General features: G+C 40.9%; 1 long non-coding RNA gene across 1 annotated transcript in view; it reads left to right on the plus strand.

Annotated features, from left to right (window-relative positions):
* Positions 1-9,159: 9,159 nt before the first annotated feature.
* Positions 9,160-17,986, plus strand: part of LOC134608057 (uncharacterized) — a 131,986-nt gene continuing 123,159 nt past the window's right edge. Inside the window, exon 1 of the long non-coding RNA XR_010090712.1 lies at positions 9,160-9,233. This is a non-coding gene — a long non-coding RNA (uncharacterized LOC134608057). The remainder of the gene's footprint in view (positions 9,234-17,986) is intronic.

Genomic DNA, 17,986 nt, shown 5'->3' on the forward strand with positions numbered 1-17,986 from the left:
TCTTGTCTTTGTATGTATGTCTTGTGTGTGTTTCTTTGTATGTATGTCGTGTGTGTGTGTCTTGTGTGCGTATGTGTCTTTGTATGTATGTCTTGTGTGTGTGTATGTGTCTTTGTATGTGTCTGTCTGTATGTGTGTCTTTGTATGTGTCGTGTGTGTCTGTATATATGTGTGTATGTATGTGTGTCGTCTTTGTATGTGTATGTTTCTTGTGTCTGTATGTATGTGTCTTTGTATGTATGTCTTGTGTGTCTTATGTATGTGTCTTGTGTGTGTATATGTCTGTGTGTATGTGTGTCTTCTTTGCATGTATGTCTTGTGTGTGTGTGTCTTTGTATGTATGTCTTGTGTGTGTGTCTTTTGTGCGTGTGTGTCTTTGTATGTATGTCTTGTGTGTGTGTCTGTGTGTCTTTGTATGTATGTCTTGTGTGTGTCTTTGTATGTATGTTTTGTGTGTCTGTATGTATGTGTGTCTTTGTATATGTCGTGTGTGTATGTATGTGTGTCTTGTTTTTGTATGTATATGTTTCTTGTGTCTGTCTGTATGTGTGTATGTCTGTCTGTCTGTATGTCTGTCTGTCTGTATGTATGTATGTCTGTATGTATGTGTGCCAGTCTGTTATAGTGGGATACCTAGCTCAGCCTTCCTAATGGGCATTGCTATAAGGAAGGTTAAAAAAAGGCAAAAAAAAGGTGGGGAGGGGAATTGAGGAGGGAGAAGAGGGGAGCTGACGCACAGATGAGAAATCATATTATGCGCAAACAGAGAAGTCGTCTGAATATCACCGAAAGAGGAGACCTTTGTTTGTTCCTTACGAAAATCGAACCAGATATCAAATATTTAGTCTTGCAGCATCAAACTCAAGGGTCTCATTAATCACTAGTAAAGGTAATTTAAATTTACTTTATTGTTTTCTCATTAAACTTTATAAAGTTAAAAACATTATAAACATGCATTAATTGGAAATAAAAAGATAAATGTACGTACACCCTCCATTCGAAAAAAAATATTCTGCACTTGCGCGAAAACTGGTGGGCGGTAAGGACATTTTTTCAACCAAAAAGATGCATTAGTGGGCGGTAGTTAGAAAAAGGTTGACTACCACTGATATAGAGGAATAATTCAATATGTTTTAACATACTAGGAATCTTTTTACTTAAAACAATTTACTTAGTGTAGCACTAATGGGTTTATTCCGTAAACTTAAAATGTGAAGAACTGCCAAGGAAATTGCAACGTTTAGGCAAAGTTGCAATGGTTATGGTGTTCAGAGTGTAATGGTATCCTCCTAGGGTAAGTAGTCAAACTGTTTAAGAACAGTTTCACAGCTTTCTTGGTTCACTCTGGGTGCCCGTCGCAGCCTTCCCTCCCTGCCTTCCCTAAAAGAAGCTTCTATTAGCTCCACTGAGCTAAGCCCGGTGAGGCCCTGTATGACCAGATTTAACACAATGGCAGATCTACCAGCAGCAGGGATGACTGTGGTGGGCACCCAGCATGACCCATGTAAGCTTTCAAACCATTCTTAAATGGTTTGACTTATTATTTCTGAAGGCTGCCAGCCAGGGGCGTTGCTAAGTTCCAGAAACACCTGGGTCTTCAATTTAAAGGAATATTTGATAACCCTTTCACTAACAGAGAAATATAAGAGGCCCATGCTGTATAGCTAGCTATTCATTGTAGTCCCACCACGCTACCTAACTATTAGAGAGGCAGCATCTGCCCCCTTGAGAGAGTTACCTTGGGGGCACCAATTGTCCCCTAACAAGCCTGGGAGAGCACTATACTGCCCTATAGTTTATAATAGGAGGCTGTTTTACTAACTGTAGAGATAAGCTGCACACCTGAGCACCATAATAGATACAGCGAGCTGTAGTTGCTAAAAATTCTCAAAAAAAGCCTTTACACTATGAGAATGATAGAGTTTAGAGACAATGCTGCTTATTGTTATTTGTGCTCAATACAAACATGTATTCCTGTCACTATAGGTATGAAAACACATTTTAGGCCCTGGCCCCCCCTGACAGCTAAGTGAAAGGTTAGATTACTCAGTTTTCTTCCAGTGCCGTGCAGCCTGTCGCATCTGGCCCCACCCATGCTCCATCCCCCCTGGCTGAAACAATGCAACCCTCTGAGGAACGTTCAGTGTCTCCATGCATGCAGTGGCGGATCCAGATCCTGATCTCGGGAGGGGCACTTGTAGATTATTTAAATGAATAATCTAGGCACAATAACCACTACAGCTCAGTGTAGTAGTTATGGCGCCAGTAGTGCCAGGATCCCATCCCAAAGTAAGTAGTCAAACCGTTTAAGAACAGTTTGACAACTTACCTGGGGTCTGCTGGGATATAGGGCATAGGAGCAGTGGTATGTGTTAGGGGTGAAGTGTGTGTGTAAAAGGTGCAGTGTGTGTGTGTGAGCGATGAAGTGTGTGTGCGAGTGGTGAGGGCGGCAGTGTATGTCAGGGTTGCAGTGTGTGTGTTAGGGGGCAGTGTATGTGTGGGGCAGTGTGTGTATGAGAGAGCTGCAGTGTGTGTGTGAGCGGTGCAGTGTGTATGTGAGGGTGGTAGTGTGTGTTAAAGTTGCAGTGTGTGTGTGTTTGGGGCAGTGTGTGTATGGGGGGCAGTGTTTGTGGGGCAGTGTGTGTATGTGGGGCAGTGTTTGTGCGGCAGTGTGTGTAGTGTGTGTTTGGGGGCAGTGTTTGTGGGGCAGTGTGTGTATGTGGGGCAGTGTTTGTGCGGCAGTGTGTGTAGTGTATGGGGGCAGTGTTTGTGGGGCAGTGTGTGTATGGGTGTGCAGTGTGTATGGGGGCAGTGTTTCTGGGGCAGTGTGTATTGGGGCAGTGTATGTAGTGTGTGTATGGGGGGCAGTGTGTGTATGGGGTGCAGTGTTTGTGGGGCAGTGTGTGTAGTGTGTGTATGGGGGCAGTATTTGTGGGGCAGTGTGTGTAGTGTATGTATGGGGGCAGTGTTTGTGGGGCAGTGTGTATTGGGGCAGTGTATGTAGTGTGTGTATGGGGGGCAGTGTGTGTATGGGGTGCAGTGTTTTGTGGGGCAGTGTGTGTAGAGTGTGTTTGGGTGTGCAGTGTGTATGGGGGCAGTGTTTCTGGGGCAGTGTGTATTGGGGCAGTGTATGTAGTGTGTGTATGGGGGGCAGTGTGTGTATGGGGTGCAGTGTTTGTGGGGCAGTGTGTGTAGTGTGTGTATGGGGGCAGTATTTGTGGGGCAGTGTGTGTAGTGTATGTATGGGGGCAGTGTTTGTGGGGCAGTGTGTGTAGTGTGTGTATGGGAGGCAGTGTTTGTGGGGCAGTGTGTGTAGTCTGTGTATGGGGGCAGTGTTTGTGGGCAGTGTGTGTAGTGTGTGTATGGGGGGCAGTGTTTGTGGGGCAGTGTGTGTAGTGTGTGTATGTGGGGCAGTGTTTGTATGGTGGGGAAGGAGGGTAGGGAGGCTTTTTTTAAATTTAATTAAAATAAATATACTCTATGTCCCTCTTTCCTTCTTACCTTTACTGGGAAGAGGGGGTGGGGGGGCATTTCTGGATCCCTGGTGGTCCAGTGGGGATTCCCTGGTGGTCCCAGTGGTAGGAGTGAACTCTAGCCCGTAGCTCCAGGGCTAGATTTCACTCTCGCGAGATTTGGAGCGTTGCCATGGACCCGGAGGAGCTGCAGGTAAGAGCTCCCAGGTCCTCTCTCCTCCCTCTCCCTCCCTGCTGGCTGCCAGCACAGTGCCTGCGGACAATGCCAGCCCTGAATTAGCCGGCAGGGGAGAATCTGGGGGGGGGGGGGGGGGGGCAATTGCTGAACATCAGTGTGAACACACTGAACACACTGTGCAGCACTGACCCACTGAGTGACTGCCACTAAAAGTGTCCCTAGGCAGTAATGCAAGCATTGCCTTTGACATTGAAAAGCCTGCATGGAGAGGCAGTGGAAACCCAAACAACTACATTAAGTTGTAGTTGCTCTGATAACTATAGTGTCCATTAAATTTCTCCAATTTCTTCTTTTATCATCTGTGTAGAACTATCCACCATGTTTGATTTGTTTCTCTCCTTATTAGCTTTCATACCACCCACTTTATGAGATAATTTGTTAACAATGAAGAATAAAGAAAAAAATTTTACAAGCAAAATGCCAAGCTCTCAAACTCTCATTGTACTTACCTTCTGTATTTACTAAATTGTTCCTGTGCAAAAAAAACTTGACACAGCTATATTTGGTTTTAACATACTACATGACCCAACAGATACATCATATGTTATGTAAATATTGCTGGGGGAACAGGTGTAGTGTATATCTTCATTTTACAATGTACTCATCGATGCATTGCATTGTTTTAACCCCTTAAGGACACATGACGTGTGTGACACGTCATGATTCCCTTTTATTCCAGAAGTTTGGTCCTTAAGGGGTTAAGCACAAATGTTAAGAATTTTTCCTGAATGTCGCAATTTGGAGTCACGTTTAGAGTTTAATTAACAACCTCACAATGAATGTTTAAATAAGCTGAACTTAAAGAATAGCTGACTTTTTCCGTTTCAGTAATTTTGACTTTAACCCCTTAAGGACTAATGCTGAAAATTTTCCGTCACGCTGGCCTTGCTTCTGAAGCTGTGTCCTTAAGGGGTAAAATTCCTTGAATTCACCTTGAACAACCCTGTAAGTGTTAAATGATGTGTCTAAATTAGACCTTTGTATGCTCTCTATATTCTAGCACACCTTTTTGATTACATTTAAACAGAACACCCCGAGCACCATAACCACTACAGCTTTTCGTAAGGAGTCAAACCTTTTTTTGAATTGTTTGACTTCTTACCGGAGTTCCTTTCCCTTTCCTTTCCCCTGTCATAACCAAGCACTAATATCTCTCTTTAACCAGACCCAGTCTATTATCCAACCTGCAGAGAGCTCTGGAGGTGTTACCAACTGCTACATGTGTTGATTCCATTACAAGTAAAGATTTGTCCTAATTGGCAAGATTTCTTATCTGTAATTTTGAATTAGTGAAGAGCAAAAATGTAGGGCCTTAGCATGGCAATAGTGGATAAATGAAGTAAATGCTGTTAGTGCATTAACCCTTTGTATACACATGCCAATTAGCAGGGCATGCATTTCAAATGTCACTGTCAAAATGACAGATCTTGAACGTCAAGCTTGTTAGTGTCATTAGTAAATGGTGGTGTGTGGAGAGCACAGCATCGTTTCACCTTGTTTAGAATGACTGCCTTTACATCTCACTCCAGGCACCAACACATGTTTATGTTTATATTGGCAGATAGCCTAAATAATGAGCTATGTTTCTTTCATAACCAATGTTGTATTTGCTGACAACAACAAAAATGATTCACAGCATTCTGTATCTTGATCCTGCCTACTCTGTCCCATCTTTTGAATCATTTAAAAAAAATATTCCTGGTTGAAATACATGTTCAATCCTACCAACAGTCCTGCTTTGGATGGGACAATGCTGATTTCGGGGACCTGTCCCACCATCCTGATTTAGTTAACTAGTGTCCTGGCAACTGTTTCTGAGCAGCACAGCACTCGTGAATCATGAGACTTGCTCCCCTAGTCCTAATTGCATACCTTCCATTAGCCAGTAGAATAACACATATGTAAATTTCAGCCTATAGAGTCCTCCCCCAACAACGCCAATGGTCATCAGTAAACCCAGCAAAGTAAGGAATTGTAGTTCAGCCAACAGCTTTTATAGGTATAAAGCTAGTAACTAGAAACACCTTTCCTGTCATTTGCACAATAGTCTTTGATGTCTGCTAGTTTGCCCTTTACATCTGCACTTTAGCCATTCAAGTTCTGGTTCAAACACCTTAACATGCCAGGAAATAAATTACAAGGCTAATTATATAATGTGGATGTGCACAAGTTAAATAAATTTAAAGAACTGTCACTTCATTTTTTTTTCTCAAAAACATTTTTATTAGTGGAATCAGATATAGTACACATATACCTTATAACAATATCACAGATTCAAGGTGGCTCGCAGGCCCATGATAAATTATAGACATGTGCAATTAGTTTCGTTCCGAATGTACATTCGTAAAAATTTCATGACATTCGGATGTTTACGAATGTCCAAAGTGCTGAGGTTTCGAAGCGCCGAAGTTCCAAAGTGACGAAGTTCGATAGTTCAGAAGTGCCGAAGCTCTGAAGTGCCGAAGTGCCAAAGTGATTCGGATTTCTGAAAAGTGGCAAAACAAGAGAGAGGGAGGGAAAATTACGTGAATAATTACCGGAATCTTGACCAATACGCTAATTCCTTTTGTGCAATGTAATACTTGCTTGCCCAATTTGGTTTCACTATTCCTTGTCAAATAAAATGAGCACATTTTTGTGATCGATGTTAGAGGACAGCCAATTAATGGTGATTTTGTCACTGACACTTGGCCAATAGAAGCACACAGAGTCATTGAGGTGGAATAGTATATAAATCAGGCTGTCAGGGTGTTGGCTTGCATTCATGTGACCAGACTTCTTGTGATAGCACAAGAGAATGAGAGAGATAAATGATATTATCTATAACAGGGATGCCATGTCTTATTATTATTATTATTATTATTATTAGCATTTTTGTAGCACCAACTCATTCCACATGGCTTCACAATGTAATAAAGGGGGAAATTTAAAAACAATTGAGATGGGAGAGTAAATACAGGAGAGAAAAAAAAGCGTGGAAGCAGCATTTATTACAGATTGTTGAAAGGCAATATGGTTTCTGGGGAGGCAATTTTGATAATTACAGTAGTCAACGTGAGAAATTACAAAAGCATGAACAATCTCCTTAGTAGCAACTTGAGTAAGAAAGGGGCAGATGCGTTCAATGCTTCTAAGGTGGAATTGGAAGGATTTGGCAACAGACTGGAGCGCTGTAGCGTTATGGAATTTGCTGGCGTTATATAAATAATAAAATAATAATAATAATGAAGTGTAAAGGTGAGGCCATAGTCAAAGATAATGCCAAGGCAGCGAGCTTAGAAGATGGTCTTACTATCAACTTACAGGGAGAGTGACTACTGAGGTATATTATTATAAGCTCAGTTTAGAAATATTGAGTTTTAGAAAGTGGAAGAACATCCGGTTGGAGAAGAGATGGCAACTGGTGGCACATTCTAGGACAGCGGGAGAGAGGACAGGGAAGGAGAGGTATATCTGGGTCTTATCGGCATACAATTGTTAATGGAATGCAAAATAATTAATACGTGTGTCTATAGGAGCAGTGTAAAGAGAAAAGACGGGGATCAAGTACCGAGCCCTGGAGGACTCTAACTGGGGGAGAATGAGGGGAGGAAATGCTACTAGATGTGGTTCACTGACTGTACAGGCATGGATAGGCTGGCTGGGGAGCTCAACAAACCAACAGCCAACTAAATATCCATGAGCCTAAGGTTAATGCTGTAGGGTGGCCGACATGTCTGTGCAGAACTTCTCTTTTCTGTGCAACCATAAAGGATAGTGAAACTGATGCAGAGATTTGATGTTACGTCACTTTCTTCCTCTGCCCCCCCCCCCGCCCCCCCGATCCCCCTACTCATAGCCCTACTGCCAGTTGTGCAGGGCTATAGGCTGCACAGACAGTTCAGCCACACTACATGAAGAAAGATGGAGATAATAGGGGGAACTGGGAAGAAATAATGGGGGGCTGTTGAGAGATAACTGGGATAGATAATGGTGATACTGGGGAGAGATCATTTGGAGAGAGATAATGGGGAGCGATAATGGAGGAGCAGGTGAGAGATAATTGGGAGAGATAATGGGGTGCTCGAGAGAGATAATGGGGACCTGAAGAAAGATAATGAGGGGCTGTGGAGAGATAATGAAGGTAGCTGGGCAGCGATACCTTAAATTGCACACACAGAGGTACACTGTAATACACACAATGAAATTGCATACACAGACACATCAACATACTCATATATTTACATTAGATACACACGAACACCAACAAACTCACATACATTGCATACAAAGGGATCAAACTAGACACATACTGACATCACCCAAACACTGAAATACTAACCCAAACATACTGATATTTCCCACATATAGGGACACTATATGTACACATAATCACATTTTCCCCATTTGGTCATTGTAAAAGAGAATAATAAATTCCATGTACCACATTATATGAGGTCCATTGTTTGTGCCCAATGTTTGTGCCTGTGTGTATGTATAGCTTTGGGCTCCCCATTCCTACTTCAATGCACTATCTGGCCCCAATAACAAGCAAGTTTGACTCCCCCTTCATAAATGCAATGATTTCAGCCTGGAGCACCCATTTAATGACACTGCAAATGAGAGGTTTGTAGTGTCTCAGTGTTATATAAGATGTTAGACTAAGGGGCACCTGCCTTCAACAGGACATGTAGTGTCCATAAATACCAGCAAAGTCTGTCTTTGAGAGTGATGAGAGTTACAGTCCACAGCATCTCCGGTTCTCTCTGCTTTATGAGTACAGAATTGCAGTGTTGCTCACTGCTGTACCCAGAAGCACCATCATATTTGGTGTTTGGGAATGGGGTGGGGGGGGGGGGGGTGGATATAACAGATACAACCGAGGCTCACAATATTTCTGTTTCTACAACAGCTGGAGAGCTACCTGTATTCTACACTTGCTCTGCACAGCTTGGAGCCTCACATGTCACACTGCCAGGCTGGCACACAGCCCTGCACCTCCACAGGCCCCTGTTGGAATGGAGATATTTCTAGCAATGCCCATTTGAACTCCTGTAACCTTTCCATCTCCCCATTCACTGACAGTAAGCCGGGTCTAGTCCCACATGGCACCAAACCAGGATCCCTGCTCCCATGCAAGCCCTGTCACCATCACCTAACATCCTACAGCTACAATGTTACAAGTTACACAGCCCACTGTCTGCCCCCTGTCATGGCTGGCACTGCCTTCTCTCTTGATATTTCTGATAAATAAAATAGCATTGCTGGTTGTTGATAAGCCCAGCGATCTGTCTGTCTATTTCCCTGTGTGTGTGTGTGCGTGTGAGGAGGAGCATGCTGTGTCTCTGTGTGTCAGCTCTGTATAGATGGGAAGCAGAGGCTGCTGCCTGTCCCCTCCTCCCCATGCTTTTCTCCCCCGCCCTCCCTATCCTTGTTCGTCCTACCCAGGCAGGGTCATTTCAGGACAGCCCAGCGCCCTGCTGCAGGATCAGCTGTAGACCTCTCCTCCTCCTGCTGCCTGTTCTGCTGCATCTGACTGTCAGGTGAGAGCTTTTCCCCTTATTTTCTGCTTATTCCCAACATGTGTAAGTCCAGGCAGGCTCCCGTGTGTGCCCTATGGCCCTGGACCCTGTGGGGTGCCATGCAATGATTACACCAGCTATGGCCACAGTGCAGATTCTACTAGAAAAGTATCCTGTGTACCCAGATTGTGCAATAATATCACAGGTCCCTTTTGGCAGGGTAGGCACAAGGTGACATCCTCTCATTATGTTTGACGCCTGCCTTTCCATTTGTAAACAGGTTTTAGTTTCTCTAGTGACTGATCCTCCAGTAACACAGGGAAATGTCTCTCTCTCCCTCTGCCCATGGGTCTATCGGTACAATATCTGATATAGAAGGGGAGACTGATCAGCATAGAGACAGTAGAATTGTTGTACTGTATGTGTATAAAGCTTGCAGTATCCCCTTGGAACGTTGCGGTAGGACAGAATGTAGTGACAGCTCACCAGACACATTGTATACTGTACTGCACATAGCATGTGTGTGGGTGTCCTCTATAGGAGGGTTTGCATTACTGTTGCACACACTGCTTTAGACACTTTCTCGGATTCTAATGATGTTTAGAAAGGGCCATTTTGAAAGATGCGTGGGATTGAAAACGGTATAAACATGCCTCTTTGTAATTGAATCTTGTGTTGCTATTGAAATGTTTACCACTTTCGTGTGTGTGGTGTTTTGTGTCAGAGTGAAAGACCCGTAGGCAAGGTATGATACAGCACTGTCTGACGAAGCCAGGATGCTTGTACTATCCCATTATACTGCCATTCGACATGTAAGAAAATACTGGGATATATTTTATACAATAGAAAGTAAAAATGTAAGAATTGGATTTTTAGAACATTAGAACTTTTTTTTATCGTTTAGAATTTTAGTGCTGCTAAAAGAAAAAAATACCAGTGTTGTGTCAGTTCACTTTGTTCATTATTTTCTTTTGATAAAAACGTAGTAGGGACATTGACTTGTATACCATGACAGGTTGTGAATACCATAATGGGATTTAAATTCACCTGGGATTTTAGATTCATGATTATGGGGCTTATTCACTAAACAATGGATTTTACTGAATTGGAAATTGAATTTTAAAACGTGGGCAAAAATATCTGTGCTGTGACTAGAGTTGAGTTTGAATTTTTTTTTTTTAAATCAGCACCTTTTGCTTAAAGTTTGTTATTCAGTTTGGAATTGACACAATTCCGTGTTTAACTAGTGATCAAAGTGATAATATTCTGAACATTACGCAATAGTTTGGCAGTGTTAATGTTTACATTCTCCTATATAATTCTATACCATTAACTTGAGGGTTCTGAACTCCTGAGGTCTCTGGGATCTTTGAAAATGCTGGTCTCAATAAGGGTGACCCAGCCGGTGATCCCTCCAAAAAAACTAACTTTGTGATCAGCAAAGATTTATTTTGTCTTCCTTTAGTTTTCCTGAAGAATACAGCGTGCTCTTTGCTGCTTACAGGGCGTCCTGAATTGTTCATGAAAATATTTCAGAGAGACAGGTCAGATGAGAAAGTGTGCCAGCCAGTCTTTTATTGCAGACATTTTTGTGTAAACTAACCTAGTTACTTACATGCCCGCCCCCCTCCTCCCACCATGGGCATTTACAGACACTTGGGCGCTTGCCAACTTTGAAGTTCATATGCTGCAAGTGCAGCTAGCTTGTCCTTGTTTAAAGGCCTCCACGCTTACAGATTTTGCTCCTGTTGCTGTTATTTGGGATTGATAGGTAACTAGTTACTCGTCCTTGGGGGGCTGCTACAATAAATCTGTTTTATACCATTAGTCAGGCAGAAGTGGTCTTTGATATCTTGGCCTTTCAGGTCATCAATCTTATTGGGATTACCAAGCACTGTCGCTATGTTCCTGAACAGCAGGCCTGGAGAATTCCCCTCATGTGATCACACTGTTGCTCTTTTCATTTTACTTTTAATTGGCTCCAAATGAATAGTAATTTATTTTTAATGAAGGCGTAAGAGATTGTGTATGGGACAGGATTTGCCAGTACAAGTTGTACCAGCTTTTTGCTGTTGGATGTGGAATGGGACAAAACGTATTTGTAAAAAGTCCCAGTTAGAACTGAAATATCTGTTGTAAAACACTGAATTCCTTTTTTTTTTGTAATGTTGATGAACCGTCGTCTTGGAGACGGAAGGTGTAGTTCTCATAGTTTTATTTATTTATTTATTTTTTCTTCATTGTTTGTAGGTAACAAAAGTTTTTCACTAAACTAGTAATTATGGAAAATGTACAAGATCATTTTAATTGTGTTTAATAATTAACAGCTTTATTGAATATGCACATGGTACATAACTATGTACAATATAAAAATGGAGCTATATTATAGCAGAATGGAGCATTATTCAAACCATGAGATTTTCTAGAGTGCTATTTAATTCCAAAGGAACAATATAGCGTTAGGACCACAAACATGCATTCATAACGCTTTAGTGTTATACTTCCTATTTAGATTATAGGGCTCCTTAAATTTAATAAAAGGAATAGAAAAAAAATGTTTAACTTACCGTTTTTCAAGCATCGTGTCACAGTTCAGATCCTCTTCCTCCATCGCTATCTGATCTTCTGATTCTTCTTGCGATAGAGAATCATTACGGACGAGAAGCGCATGCGCATACAATCAAATGCTTCTCATAAGGAATAATTGAATCCAGCAAACAGCGTTTGATGAAGTTCACCATCATCATGGACATCGAACGTCACATGATCAAGGTGGACGTTTCTCTATTGGCTGTCAGGAAGACAGTTTTTTAGAGGTGCCTTTAAGCCTGCAATGAAAGCATTGCCATTTGTACAAAACAACAATATTTCAATTGCCGAACTAAAAGTATAGGGCCTCCGCACCCAGACTACTTTAATGGTTCTTTAAATATTTAATAACAATATATCAAAGTATCAGAAGTGTATGTAAATATTATAGCTATGCATTGTTTTGTCTTGTGTATGTGTTATTGCTAATGAAGTAATTAACATTTTTAAAGGGAAACTATAGTTCCAGGAAAACAAACTAATTTTACTGGCGCTATAGCTTCCTCCTCTGTCAAGGCCCCCTCCCCCCCCCCCCCCCCCCCCGTGGTGCAGATGGGGTTACCCCTCCTGTCACTTACCTGGGTCCAGCGCCGATCTCCTTAGGCGCTGCTTCAGCTCTGCCCGTGCTCCTCCTCTGGCGACAGGGAAAACCTGATACGCATGCGTGGCAATGGTCACGCTCGCATTAGGATCTCCCCATAGGAAAGCATAATTCAATGCTTTCCTATGAGGATTCCGGTTACGCTGGAAGTCCTCATGCATAATGTGAGGACGTCCAGTGTCGTTTAGACGACCAAAAGTCGTCTAATGATCGGGAAGTCCCTCTAGTGGCTGTCTGGCAGATAGCCACTAGAAGAGGAGTTAACCCTAGCAGGTAATTATTGTAGTTTATAAAAACTGCAATAACTACATACTCAGGATTAAGGGTGATGGGAATTTGCACCCAGACCACTTCAGTGAGCTGAAGTGCACTGGGTGCCTACAGTGTCCCTTTAATCTCTCATCAATAATGGTTTTTGAACTTCTTTCTTGCTGCCGCAAAAGGTGACAACTGAAAATAGTGGGCAATTTTTGAAAATAAACAATAATAATCCGAATAGCGTAAGGAGCATTTGTGGGCAAGACCAGTGGTAGGCAACTTTTGGCACTCCAGATGATGTGGATACATCTCCCACGATGCTTTGCCAGCAATATGACAGTAAGAGCATTAGAGAGATGTAGACCTCTACGTCTGGGATGCCAAAGGTTGTCTACCCTTGGGCTAGACAATAAAATAGCATTGTATGTTTGTATTGGGAGGAGAAATGGCTTAAACTTTGATGCATTTTTACAATGATTATGTCAACTAAAATTGCTTCTATGGTTAATGTTATACAAATTCTGCACACTCTGACCACAATCCCATAGCTGTATGTAGAGGGACTGCATACATTCTGATGAGTCAAGCTAAACCTGGTTTTGGTTTGGTTTTGCTTGTTTCTCACAATGAGTAGTGGAACACAGAATACCCTGCAGCATTTAGAAAGCATTCTGTACTACAGGACCTGAGCTTGGTGATATTTAATGTCAATGTTAGGGTTGGTTGCAAATCCCAATTCTGGACAATTTTAATGCAGATCAGAAAGGAATAACTGCAAAGAGGACCTGCATACTCAAAGGCCCATGTCTTTTTTTTTTTTTGTTGACTTGCTATCAGTGTAAATTGATGGGAAGAGAGAGTGTCTCAGTAGACCCCGTTCCCTTCCAAAAAATATTGGAAGGATTTTATTACGTTGTGGTTAAAATCTTCTTGGGGCTTACACCATTCAAGAATAATGTATCTGAAGTCTCAAAGATATATCTGCATTCCTTGATAATGAACTGATACGTTCTTCACCTTAAACTGGTGGAATAAGAGTTAGTTTTGACACCATCTGTGCCAGAATCATCTGTATTGCAGCCACATGTCACCTTTCTTTTTGCCTGTCCTCGGTGAGTGGATTAACTCAATTTCAGTCTTACATCTTCACAATGAAAGTGTGAAAAGCGGAGACGCCTTGCTTTTGAGAAGAATGCACTGTAATAGAAGTGAATTGAAGCTGGAAATATAAACTTACATACTGCACATACTGCATAGTAAATATCTACTACCTTCAATATATCTGACAAACAAGTATACTATGAGTGAACTGCACAGAGAAAACATCTTAAAGTTAATTTGGACCAGGGACCGAAGCCACACACATTCTGGCAAGACGTTTTCTGCAGAAAGAGCAATCAGTCGATTAAGGCCATTAATGGGTAGGTTTATAGTTCGTAACCACATGTATAGTTGTCACTCTGTTCTGTCTGTTCGATGTTGACACTGCTCAAGTCACACGGGTAATCTGAGTCTCGAATCTGTATGACAAACATAGCTAAGTTCCAGAAAGGCAAGAACGATTCTGCATTTTAGTAATAATGTGATAAATGTGTGTCAGATGTGATAACATATTTCTTGCAGCTTGTGAATTGATAGATAGTGAATAATCTTTCTATAAAAGAAGACTCTGTGTAACCTAACCGATACAGTTTGCTGTAGTGGTCATGCTGGCTAGAGTCCGCTGGTTCCATGTCTTAGTTTGATATTAAATAGTTTACAAATTGCTTGATATATTATAAATCAAGAGTCTTCCTAGTGCCTGGAGAATGCACCCATTTTGGCCGTATTGATTATGCAGAATTACCACATTCATTGTTTGAAACTGCTGGGCTAGCTCACCTCCAATACGCTCACAATCAGTATCGTGCAGGTTGGATGAAATTGACACTGATCATTAAGTGCAAATCCACATTAACAATATTGCTGAGGAGCAGAGTTCCTTCGGAACCCAAAAGACCCTTGGTTTATGTCAAAAGGTTTTGTATTAAACTGAGGGATAGCACCAGGGTACTACAGGCAGCATAACCACTACATGAAGCTGTAAATACTTTAAACAAAAGTATTCAGTATAGTTGCAGATATCTGTAAAGCAAGTCACATATAAGCAAATGAAATGGATTCATAAATAGGCAACATAGCATATTTAAAAATTAGCACAATGCTGTCAGCTGAATCCATTTGGGTTACTCACTAACTTTGTATCTTTGTATTGTCAGGAATTCACTACGTACAGTGGGATTAGGGGTGGCTGAACCTTGACTTAGAGTTCAGATCTGACTCACGGGGGTATCAGCCCTTTTTTCAGTGCTGCACAGACTGATAAAACTCTAGAGTGAAGTAGCTTCTTCTGTACTATACAGACACGAGACAAGGTTGGATATGGCATGGAGTATGAACTAATGCATGCTTGTTAGAGAAGTCAATAAATGCAGTCCAAACACCGACAAAAGTCTTATTGGTAAACTTGAAGTATTTGCTCCACTATCCCTCTGTTCTGGTCAACAGTTTGACTCTAAACTGATAGACAGCATCAGGAACATGCTGCCACCATAACTGACACGGCAGGCATCAGTGTTTATGGTGCTGAAGGCCAAAATAGCTGATGTGGAACCATAGTTTACTTCATTTCTTTAATTTATCTATTTTGGCCTAAAATTTGAAGTTCCCTTTATTCACTGTTTAGTAAATGACACTGAATGTGTCTAACCTATCTGTAGCAAAAAACAAGTTGGAAGACCATGACTTCAAAGTTTCGGCGTGTGACATGGGTGCAACATTTGTGCTGATTGCCTAACAGCTGGCACCAAGTCAAGTCCATTGCATAGTCCACTGTGCAGCTCAACTATTGAATATAAATAATCAACTAATTTTAACTTTTTAAATTGAACTGCTGTATTAAGACATTAAAGGGACACTATAGGCACCAAGACAACTTCAGCTCATGGAAGTGGTCTGGGTGCAGTGTCCCTATTGCTCTTAGAGAAAATAAGGGGGATGAAGGAGACAGAGGAAACTATAGTGTTAGGAATACAGATTTGTATTCCTAACACTATAGTATCACTTTAAGAGCAGTAGTCAGTCATCAACCCATAGGGTAAGACAATCCACCCAAAAAATCTCCAGAAGGTAAGGCATAAAATAGTAGCATTTCTTGTAGAATTCCAATATAAACAGAAAACTGGCACGACAAACTAGGAGAGACTAACCACCACTCAGACGAGAGCCGCCTAACGCGTTTCATGCCACTAAGATACTTACTCATGAATAGGACCTTATTTCTTGGAGACCTTTGGTGGGATTATCCCACCCTATGTGTAAAAGTCCGACCACTGCTGTGAATTGTTATTAGGAGAGTCTCCTTAACCCCTGAACTTTTATATATACCAATGGATAAGGTAGGATTAATTTATTCTGTATACGTATACAATTGTTCTTTTAGTTATTTATTTTTTACATATTTTTTCATTTCCAGTGCACTTTGGTTATAATTTAGATGCACCTAACTCTAGATTACGTTTTTGAATCATTAAAACTTGCGAGGCTTAGAGAATCCCCCAACTTTAATTGTAAAATACAAATTAGGGATTTTCTTCACGAACAGCTGTGTTATCTTGAGTAACAAATAACATCATCTACTTCACAGGACACATGGCAAAATGCCTTCTTTATATGGTGCCAGGGAAATTTGCCCAATAATAAAGTACACATACCCACTGTATGCTGTTGCTTCAAGGCAGTCTCTACAAATTACTATTAATTTACAATGTTTCCACTAAGAAAGTGCCATCTTAATTTTGATGAGCAGTTATACAAATAGTTTGATAACCACATATCCGTTTAGAAACAAAAGTAGGTCTATATTAATGGTCCATTCGGTAGCTAAACATTTGTTTTTAAATGGATACGCCATTGCCCAAATACTAAATAGATTAAAAAAAACACGGTTAAGTAGATATACCCCAAATGAAAACTTGCATCCATTTAATTATGCATTTTATTTATTGGAGGTATATATAAAAACAGCTTGCAAAACTGCAGATCTATTGTCTACTGTCCAATCACAGACTTCCCAATGCAGCTCAATGAGACGTATTTCCACAGCAGGTGCTCTGAGCAATTGCTGCCTCTTGAGTTCAGTGAACTAAGCTAACCAAACCAGGAAGTAAAAGGGCCTATTGTCTGCTTGAAAAGCCAGGAAGTAGTAAGCAGTATAATTTTTAAAAGTGTCAATTTTTATTTTAATCTGAAATTTTCCCAAACTGAAAAAAAGAGGACACACTCTTCACACATACAGCTTCTCAGCAAGATAAAGTGCTTTAAGGGGCTAGGTGACCCTTTAAGTGCTAGCATTACAACAGTTAAATTCATATATGCTATCAGACTATAGATGTTGTCATGCTTTATTGTAGTCTTTTAATATATCAAAGTACCAATAGTTCTATGGCTTTCAGTAGGTGTCCAGATGAAGCCCAGTCATCTGAACACATTTGCGTTTATACACTATTTCTGATGAAAGAAATTCCAGTAGAAATCTCTCAGAGATCCCTGCAAAGCTATATACAGAATATATAAGCAATATGAATTGTTTAAGATTAGAGTTACATTTTAATAAATAAAAAAGACAGTAGACAGTATGACACAATGCTCACTCTCTACTTCCGCTTACAACTTTGATTTAAAAAAAAATGCTAATTAGTAGACTTGTGAACAAATGTTTTCGGAACAAGTCAAATGCCTGCCAATCTGTAGACAAATTAATCGATTTGTTTAGATTTGCCTAGTGAATCGATTCGTTCATCTGAAGAATGACAGGTATTTGATTCGTTCACAGCAACAGAATGTAGCCCAGGGACCAGCAAAGCTAAGGGAATGGGCCTTGACAGAGCTAGGAGGTAGGCATATAAGAGTGGTTGCTATTTATTGGATAAGGTGTCTGTGGGGGGGAGGGCTTAAATTGAAATCAAATATTAATAATGGACATTTTAGATTAGGCGCCATTTTAGTTAGCCAGACTTATATGGATTATTGTTATTTTATGTTATAGGTCATTGTCAATGGGTATAGTAGTGTTAAAAGTTGGGGTGAATTCATGTGTCTATGTTAAAATTGGGTATGATTGGCAATGACCCATTTTGTTATTGATATGTTTAACTGTACATATATATTTTATTAAAGCCGTGATATTTTATCCACTTTAAATATGGTGTCTGTGTCTTTTTGGGGGTTTAGGGTTATTGTATTCATGATGTATGCAAAAGGACGACTATGCACATGTCAAGGGATT

The sequence above is a fragment of the Pelobates fuscus genome, chromosome 4 (genome assembly GCF_036172605.1).
Source record: "Pelobates fuscus isolate aPelFus1 chromosome 4, aPelFus1.pri, whole genome shotgun sequence".
Classification (NCBI taxonomy): Eukaryota; Metazoa; Chordata; class Amphibia; order Anura; family Pelobatidae; genus Pelobates; species Pelobates fuscus.